Source organism: Phacochoerus africanus, chromosome 7 (genome assembly GCF_016906955.1).
Source record: "Phacochoerus africanus isolate WHEZ1 chromosome 7, ROS_Pafr_v1, whole genome shotgun sequence".
Lineage (NCBI taxonomy): Eukaryota > Metazoa > Chordata > Mammalia > Artiodactyla > Suidae > Phacochoerus > Phacochoerus africanus.
Genome location: NC_062550.1, coordinates 87,971,745 through 87,981,940, shown reverse-complemented (window position 1 = coordinate 87,981,940; position 10,196 = coordinate 87,971,745).

The window sequence follows — 10,196 nt, the reverse complement described above, 5'->3', positions numbered from 1 at the left end:
GCAAGGTATGGCATAAGAGCACAGAACTTTCAATGTGCTCTCCAAGTGCACCACCCCTATCTCCATGTATTCACCAACCTGGAAACTCTAATCCCAGTCTTTTGGGGGAGTTTATAATGAAGCATAACCAGTTAAATCATTGACCACTGATGATTGGTTCCTCCCAGCCCTCCCCCCATCTCTAAGGTCACAGAGGTGGGACTGAAAATTCCAACCTTCTAATAACTTGGTTGAATCTCCTGGCAACCAGCCCCTGTCCTTAGGTGCAGTCCAAAAGTCACTTTGTTAGCATAACAAAAGACATCTTTACTGCTCTTATCTCTTATGAAATTCCTAGGGTTTTAGGAACTCTGACAGAAACAGGACAAAAATAAAATATATGGGGAGTTCCCGTCCTGGCGCAGTGGTTAACGAATCCGACTAGGAACCATGAGGTTGCGGGTTCGGTCCCTGCCCTTGCTCAGTGGGTTAACCATCCGGCGTTGCCGTGAGCTGTGGTGTAGGTTGCAAACGCGGCTCGGATCCCGAGTTGCTGTGGCTCTGGCATGGGCTGGCAGCTACAGCTCCGATTCGACCCCTAGCCTGGGAACCTCCATATGCCGCGGGAGCGGCCCAAGAAATAGCAACAACAACAACAAAAAAAGACAAAAAAAAATAAAATATATATCTTATTATGAGACATAATAAGAAATAATAAGCATATTTCTTATTATAAGTCACAATATCACAGTACCCTAAAAAATTAAGTCACACAACTATAAATTGAATGCATATAATACTATCAATTTTTTTCCTGTGGAACTCTGAATACACTAACTCTGCTCCACTACTTTATAGACAAGAAGGTCATGTCAAATTGACTTGACTCTCTATCCTTTTTGAACAATGCCTGCTTTTTAGTCTAAAAATCCTCTAAAATGGTTTCTTCGTCTACAGGATTCAGAAATTTCACTGGGATATATGTAAGGACAGGGTTTTTTTCCCTCAATAGTTTTGGTTAGCACTGTAAAAATTAATAAATAGAAACCTCAATTAAAGACAGATAAGAGGCCAGAAGGGGGAGCTCACATGCTCTGTGATGATCACAGAGCCCAACAGGAAGAAGAAACACTTCCTCTTCTTGCCTGGCAAACTCAGCCAATGAGAGACTGCACAACTCAGCCAATGTTAAGCCACTATTATCTGAAAATTTCAATTCCTCCAATGGACTCTTTGTTTACTACAGCACTCTCAATTCCTTTCCCCCTCCTCTCCTTGCTGTAGGGGACTTGTGTGAGTGGCTCACCATGGTTGCAAACCCCAAAAGGCAGTACTTTGTTGATCCCAAATAAGCCCATTTTGCTGGAGAAAAAAACTACTGTTTTAGGTCAATAGCACTTTCTTTGCACTTTCAATGAAAGATTCAAATTTGTCTTAAACTCCAGGAAATGTTACTTTATTTTGTTTTTATTACTGTTTTCTCTATCTACTTATTTTTCCTTTCTAGAACACCTATGACTAAAACGTTTGATCCCCAGATATATCACATATGCCTTTTTTCTCTCATTTTTCTTTCTGTATATTCTTCCTTGCCTTCTGAAAAAAAAAAATTTTTTCATCTTTTAGGGCTGCACCTGCAGCATATGGAGGTTCCCTGGCTAAGGGTCAAATCGTAGCTGTAGCCGCTAGCCTACACCATAGCCACAGCAACACAGGATCTGAGCTGCGTCTGTGATCTACACCGCAGCTCAGGCAACACCTGAGCAAGGTCAGGGATTGAATCCGTGTCCTCATGGATGCCAGTCTGGTTCGTTAACCACTGAGTCCCGACGGGAACTCCCTGAAATATTTATTTTAATTGTATTCTAAATCACTGGTTTATGTTTTAAATGTCCATCACTATCTCTGAGTTATTTGCCTTTAAAACTCTTTCTTGTCTCTAACACGTCCAAGAAGCTTAAAAATTCTATTCTTTCTCTGTAGCCTTTATTTTAACATGTAAAACTTCAAAATAAAAGATTCTCTACCATCTAACTCAAATTTCCAATACACAAAACATATCAATAATTCTAATTTTTATAAATGTAAAATACCTATTTTTGTCTTCTTTTTTATCCATAAAAAAATAGCTAGAAGCATTTTACAATCCAAGAAGAAATATTCCAATTGTTTTAAGACACTTGAGGGACAGAGTTAATTTTGTATGAATACATTAAATTTACTTGATTGCTCTTTTTCTGTGAAGACTATATTAATGACAAGCTTCAAATTAATAGCTTTATTTGCTTTTGACAAAGACATATGGGAAAGTTCTTTTCAGGTAGTTGAATATACTCTAAATCAGTCAGAGATATAAACACTAGTTCAAGTTCCCCACAACTAAAAGAAATTTAAAAATCTGAGTAAAAATCCAAAAATAAGCACAATGAAAATGAAAGAGTATAAGAGAAGTTAAATATGCTCCTCCTTTCTTGTTTCTTTTTGTTTGACTTTCCAAAAAAAAAAAAAATCTGCACTGATGGGAGACATCTATATTTTCACTCTAAGTTTTAGTTCTCCAGGACATGACAATGACCAAATATTCTGACTGAATAGTCACTCTCTACACCTCCATATTTTCCACCTCCAGAAACTACTTCTATATGGAACTAAACTGGGTTTTTCACCCTGACCATTTGAAACCTTGTAAATCACCAAAATACAGAAAACTACAATGTTGCCTTGGTCTTCTATGGCAGAAAAATTGAAAATAATTTGAGAAAAATCCTAGCCATAACATGTTCAGGTCACAGTCAAAGACCTAGACTGTTTCTGATGCTCTACCTGTGTAAGCACCAGAAATGGCTGCCCCTGCCCTGCTATGACACCACTTTAGATCTAAGCATCCTCTGCCCCTCATGCCCTCATCCTGCCCAGCTTTGCTGTGAAGTAAGCAGGGCCATAACAGTCACTTGGCTCAAGATGGGGTGCAAGGCAGGGAGACTGGGGTAAATGAGCCAGACACCTGTGCAGTTTCAATTTACCCCTCAAGCCTTTTTGGGGAGTAAACAAGCATGTAAGCCCTCCTCATGAGCAGAGCCCAGGCTTCCCACAGCCCTCCTGTTGGTCCCACCATGAACTATTCTTCTCAAATTATTCCTAAAATGTGAAAAGGATGAATCATGCCCAAATTCATTCAGTGAAATCACCAATACCCCTGATATAAAAAAAAAACACAAAGACACTATAAAATTGGAAAATTAAAGGCCAATATTACTGACGAATACAGAAATAAAATATTAGCAACAAAATATTAGCCAAATGAATTCAACAATATATAAAAAGGATCCACACCATGATCAAGGGAGATTTATTCCAGAGATGCAAGAATGGGTTCAATATTCACAAACCAATCAAAGATATAATATTATATATAATATTATATTCCATATTAACAAAAGGATAAAAATCACAGATCATCTCAAAAGATGCAGAAAAAGCATTTGACAAAATTCAACATCCATTCATAATAAAAACTCTGATCAAAGCTGATACAGAGGAAACATATTTCAACATAACAAATGCCACTATGACAAACCCACAGTTAATATCATGCTCAATCATTAAAAGCTGAAAGACTTTCCACTAAATTCAGGAACAAGACAGAGACGCCCACTCTTGCCACTTCTATTTAACATAGTATTTAAAGTCCTAATCACAGTAATCAGGCAAGAAAAATAAAAGGCATCCAAACTGGAACGGAAGAAGTAAAATTGTCACTATTTGTAGATGATGCGATATTATATACATAGAAAACTCTGAAGTCTCCACCAAAAAAACTATTAGAACTAATAAATGAATTCAGAATGGCTTCAGGATTCAAGATTAATGTACAGAAAGAACTGCTGCTTTCTTATACACTAACAATGAATTATTAGAAAGAGGATAGGAAGAAAACAATCCCATTTAAAATCACTTTAAAAAGAATAAAATATCTAGGAATAAACTTAACCAAGGAGGTGAAAAAACTATACTCTAAAAACTATAAAACACTGATGAAATTGAATATTATTCAAAGAAACAGAAAGATATACCATGCTCTTATATTGAAGAATATTATTAAAATACTACCCAAAGAAATCTACAGATTAAATGCAATCCCTATCAAAATACTCACAAACTTTTTCACAGAACTAGAAAAAATAATCCTAACATTTACATGGAGCCACAAAACTAATTTTATTTAATTTAAATTAAATCCTAGGAGTTCCCATCGTGGAGCAGTGGTTAACGAATCCAACTAGGAACCATGAGGTTGCGGGTTCGGTCCCTGCCCTTGCTCAGTGGGTTAAGGATCCAGCGTTGCCGTGAGCTGTGGTGTAGGTTGCAGACACGGCTCGGATCCCATGTTGCTGTGGCTCTGGCATAGGCTGGCGGCTACAGCTCCAATTGGACCCCTAGCCTGGGAACCTCCATATGCCACGGGAGCGGCCCAAAGAAATAGCAAAAAGACAAAAAAAATAATAATAAATTTAAAAATTAATTAATTAATTAATTAAATCCTAAAATTTAATTTCCAAATTGCCAAAGAACAAAGCTGGAGGTATCATGCTCCCTGACTTCAGACTATGCTACAATGCTACAATAATCCAAACAGCATGGTACTAGCTATATGGATGGACCGAGAGATTATCATACTAAGTGATGTAAGTCAGACAGAGAAAGACAAATATCGTATGATATCACTTATATGTGTAATCTAATTTTTTAAAAATTGTACAAATGAATTTATTTATAAAATAGAAATAGAGTCATGGATTTTGAAAACAAACTTATGGTTACCAAAGGGGAAATGTGGTAGGGAGGGATAAATTAGGATTTGGGGATTAACATATACACACTACCATATAAGAAATAGACAAACAACAAGAACCTGCTGTATAGCACAGGGAATTCTACTCAATATTCTGTAATAACCTATATGGGAAAAGAATCTGAAAAAGAATAGATAAATATGTATAACTGAATCATTTTGCTGTACACCTGAAACTAACACAATATTCTATATTAACTAAAAAAATTGAAAAAAACAATAACAGTGTGGTACGGGCACAAAAACACATGGATCAATGGAAGAGAACAAAGACCTTGGAAATAAACTCATGAACTTTTGATCAACTGATCTACAACAAAGGAAACAAGAATATATGATAGCAAAAAGAGAGTCTCTTCAATAGTGGTGCTGGGAAAATGACAGCTACTTATAAAAAATTGAATTAGTACTTTTTATCACACAACATATGAAAATAAACCCTAAATCAACTAAGACCTAAATGTAAGACTTGAAATCATAAAATTCCTATAAGAGAAAGGCAGAACACTCTGACATAAATCTTAGCAATATGGGGCGTCTCTCTCCTGAGGCAAAAGAAAAAGTAAAAATAATAAGCCTTAAGTAAACTTAAAAGCTTCTGCACAGCAAAGGAAACCATAAACAAAATGAATAACCTACAGAATGGAAGAAAATATTTGCAAATGATATAACCAATAAGGGGTTTTATTCAAAACATATAAAGAGCTCATATAACTCAGCATCAAAAAAAAAAAAAAAACCAGGTAGTTCCCGTCATGGCACAGTGGTTAACGAATCCAACTAGGAACCATGAGGTTGAGGGTTCGATCCCTGGCCTTGCTCAGTGGGTTAAGGATCTGGCGTTGCTGAGACCTGTGGTGTAGGTCGCAGATGCAGCTTGGATCCTGCATTGCTGTGGCTCTGGCATAGACTGGTGGCTACAGCTCTGATTTGACCCCTAGCCCGGGAACCTCCATATGCCGCGGGACCAGCTCAAGAAAAGGTAAAAAGAAAAAAAAAAAAAACCGTTAATTGGGCAGATGACCTAAATAGTCATTTTTCCAAAGAAGACACAGATAGCTAACAGTCACATTAAGAAATCCTCAATATCGCTTGTCATCAGAGAAATGCAAATCAAAACCATAATGAGATATATCACCTCATACTTGTCAAAAGTCTTCACCCAAAAAGTCCATAGAGGTAACAAATGTTGGCAAAGATGTGGGGAAAAGGGAACCTTAGTACACTGTCGTTAGGGTTATAAATTGGTGCAGCCACTATGGAAAACAGTATGGAGCTCCCTCAAAAAACTGAAAGTAGAACTACCGTATGAACCAGCAATTCCACTGCTGAGTATATAGCCAAAGAAAATGAAAACACTGGGATTTCCTGCTGTGGCACAGTGGAAATGAATCCAACTAATATCCATGAGGATGTGGGTTCAATCCCTGTTCTCACGCAGTGAGTTAAGGATCTGGTATTGCTGTGAGCTGTGGTGTAGGTACAGACATGGCTTAGATCTTGAGTTGCTGTGGCTGTGGCATAGGCTGGCACCTCTAGCTCTGATTCAACCCCTAGCCTGGGAACTTCCATATGCCACAGGAGCAGCCCCAATAAGCAAAAAGAAAACACTAATTCAAACAGACACATGCACCCCAATGTTCACAGTAGCATTATTTATGATAGCCAAGATATAGAAGCAACCCAAGTGTCCATCAATAGATGGATAAAGGAGATGAAGTATATACATATAATGGAATATTACTTAGCCATAGAAAAGAATGAAATTTTGCCATATGCAATAATGTGGACAGATGTAGAGGGTATTATGTTCAGTGAAATAGAGAAAGACAAATATTCTATTTTATCACTTATATATCTAAAACAAAACAAATGAATGTATATAACAGAAGAGAAAGACTCACTGATATAGAGAACAAACTAGTGGTTACCAGTGAGGAAAGGGAAGTGGGGAGGAACAAGATAAGGGTAAGTGGGCGCGGGAGGGCGGGGGGGGGGGTGTTTAAGAGACACAAACTACTACATATAAAACAAATAAGCAATAAAGATATATTGTACAGCACAGGGAAATACTGCCATTGATCTATAATAACTTTAAATGGAGTATAATCTATAAAATATCATTTGACTATGTTGTATACCTAAAACTAATATTAATATTGTTGTAATCAACCACACTGCAATAAAAAAAAAATTTAAGTGTATATTCATGGCCCTGTTGGCTGCTAAGAGTGAATCACTCTTGCAAATAAAATAAATATAAATACATTCATGTGCATAATATACTTTATACAAATCTTATGAATGGTGTTTTAAGAAATAACACATTTTGAAGCAAAATAAATCCTTACTGTGGCAATTTGACATGTGGTTCCTTGTGGTACTGCTTTCCTAGGAGGTCTGAATGTTACATAATCCAAAAAACCCAGATATATCTAGTTACCCTGTCACTTACCCTCCTAAAGAATCTATAGACACTTTATTCATTTTCTAAAGGGTCTTGTTACCCTCCTGATCCAGATCAACCTACAATTAAAAACACAGAATCAATGGAATTATTTTTAGTTGTCTATAGGTACTTAGTTGTCTTCATCGCTTTTTTTTTCTTTCAGATTATATTTAAGCAAGGCTGCTTATTAGAAGAACATCTACAAATCATAATCAAACTAAAAGCAGCATTTGTCTCCCTCCCCTATCACCCATTCTGTTGACAGTGTTATGCAGATTTTGTAAACAATTAAATCTGTTCACACGCAAACAATTTTGGTTTAATCATGAACAACAATAAAGTGGTTCACACACTTCTTTTATGTTCTTCATGAGCTACCCATACTCCTTTTAAAAGCATACTAATGTATCCTATTACATATTCCAAAGCTGTTACACATAAGCAAATGTTCTTTTCAAAATTCTTTTGACATGCTACTGGACTAGCTCCAGAAAAAGAATTAACACTTTTGGGGAATTTTACTGCATCCCTTTTAGTAGCCAAATAAGAAGCTGGTAGAGGAGTGGAGCCAAAGATTAAAATAAATGCATTATTCATTTTTAACATAGTAAGTTTTTCTTATTCTTCATTGTAATAGCTCTAGAAGTAATTTTACTGTTAACACTGAATTTCTTAAGTGGTGTTGTATAAATCATTTTTACAAAGAAGGAGGTTAAAAAGATTTTCTGCTCACCATCAGTACACAAAAATTGAACAAGTGACAATCTTCACATACAATATGCTTCCAATGAGCATGCTCTTATGCATAAAAAAGGAAACAAAGCATTTCAGGATTGTCTCTGTAAAAGGATTATTTTTAAAAAAAAAGCACAAAGCAAGTTTCAGAGTGGAAAAATATGAAAGGTTCTGCAATAGTCAAAATCAGCACTGAATTTTTTTCTAAGGCAACATTTAAAGAAGGACATCTATGTTATTTACATAATATAAACAATTTTTTAAATTTTTTTATTACTCAATGCATTTATTACATTTATAGTTGTACAATGATCATCACAATGCAATTTTATAGGATTTCCATCCCACAATCCCAGTGCATCATAATATAAACAATTTTAAAAAGCACAAAGGTAGACTTAAGACAGCTAAAGAACCCAGCTCCTATACTATTAAATATTTTTATTTTTTTCTAAAAGTCACCTGAACAAAGGTGTTATTATTCTGCTGAGGTAAATATGTCCTAAAAATTGTCTCATGTTTTCTATGATACTTACTAATCCAGCCTGTTCATATGTCTTGCTAAATACAATGAAATACTATGAATGCTATTCAGTTACCAACGATACAAAGTACAATTCAAGTGTAGGGAAATGCTAGGATCTTTAATATAGAATAACAAATTATTCTCAAGCACAGCTTTCATCTTCCCACTCAACATCCAAATGCTGCAATCCATTCTATTTTTCTCTTATACCATACCACCAAAAACTTGTACTGAAGAAGTAAGTGTGAGAATACAGAATCTAGTAGAATAGAAGGGAACTGAAAGACAATATAAAGGTGGAGAAGCTGACAAGGAGGAGGAAAAACAGGATAATCCTTTGAATTTAGTTACCAATCCTTAACAAATGTCTCCAGAGAGCTCACCCAGTATTCCTAGACCAGATGGAAAGAACAGTATGGTATAGAATTCTCCATCCCTAGATGCAGCTGTCATGAGGAACTGAGAAGCAATTCCTTGTTAGGAACTAACACTTAACACTAAGTTCCACGTGGGCTATACTATTCATTCATATACAGGCTGATCTCTAGATAGTGATTTTTTTTGTTCCTTTTGCTGGTTTTCTATCTGGGTGCCTCTTAAATTTCTGCATCAATTCCCTGACCTTTCTCCAAAGCCTAATCATGCATTTGCAGGCCCTGCCAATGATCTACTTGGCACCTCTAACTCCACATGCCTGTAAATCAAACTCATTTTCCCCTAACCTGGGAAAAACACTTCCACTCCTTAACTTTTTCCCTGTGGTTGGCATGTTATCATTCTTCTAATCTTTTATGCTTTAAATTTCAGTGATCATTAAGTCTCACTCTTTCCCTGCCATCCTATTAAGATACTGCTAACTTAGTCTAATAACAAAATGTTTATCAAAAGTATATCCCCTTTCTCAATTCCACTCTAATCTCTCCCAAAGTTTGGATTCTCAAGCTTTCTCTATTCATTGCAAACATATACCTGGTCTCCTTACCTTTTTTTTTTTTTTTTTTGGTCTTTTTGCTATTTCTTGGGCCGCTCCTGCGGCATATGGAGGTTCCCAGGCTAGGGGTCGAATCGGAGCTGTAGCCACCAGCCTACACCAGAGCCACAGCAACGTGGGATCTGAGCCACGTCTGCGACCTACACCACAGCTCACGGCAACGCCGGATCGTTAACCCACTGAGCAAGGGCAGGGATCGAACCCGCAACCTCATGGTTCCTAGTCGGCTTCGTTAACCACTGCGCCACGACGGGAACTCCCCCCTTTTTTTTTTTTTTTTTCTTTTCTGCTCTTTAGGTTCACACCTGTGGCAATATGGAAGTTCCAGGCTAAGGGGCGAATTGGAGCTTCAGCTGCTAGCCTACACCACAGCCACATAAACATGGGCGCCAAGCTGCATTTGCAACCTACACCACAGCTGACAGCAACACCAGATCTTTAAGCCACTGAGTGAGACCAGGGATCGAACCCTCATCCTCATGGATGCTAGTCTTGTTCATTACTGCTGAGCCACAAGGGGAACTCTGGTCTCCTTACCTTTAACCTCTTAACCTCTTCCAATTCATTCTATGCACTACTACAAAGCTCATATTCCTATAGCACAACTATGATCCTGCCACTCCAATGCTCAAAAATCTTCAGGAGCTTCACAGTGACTATTGAA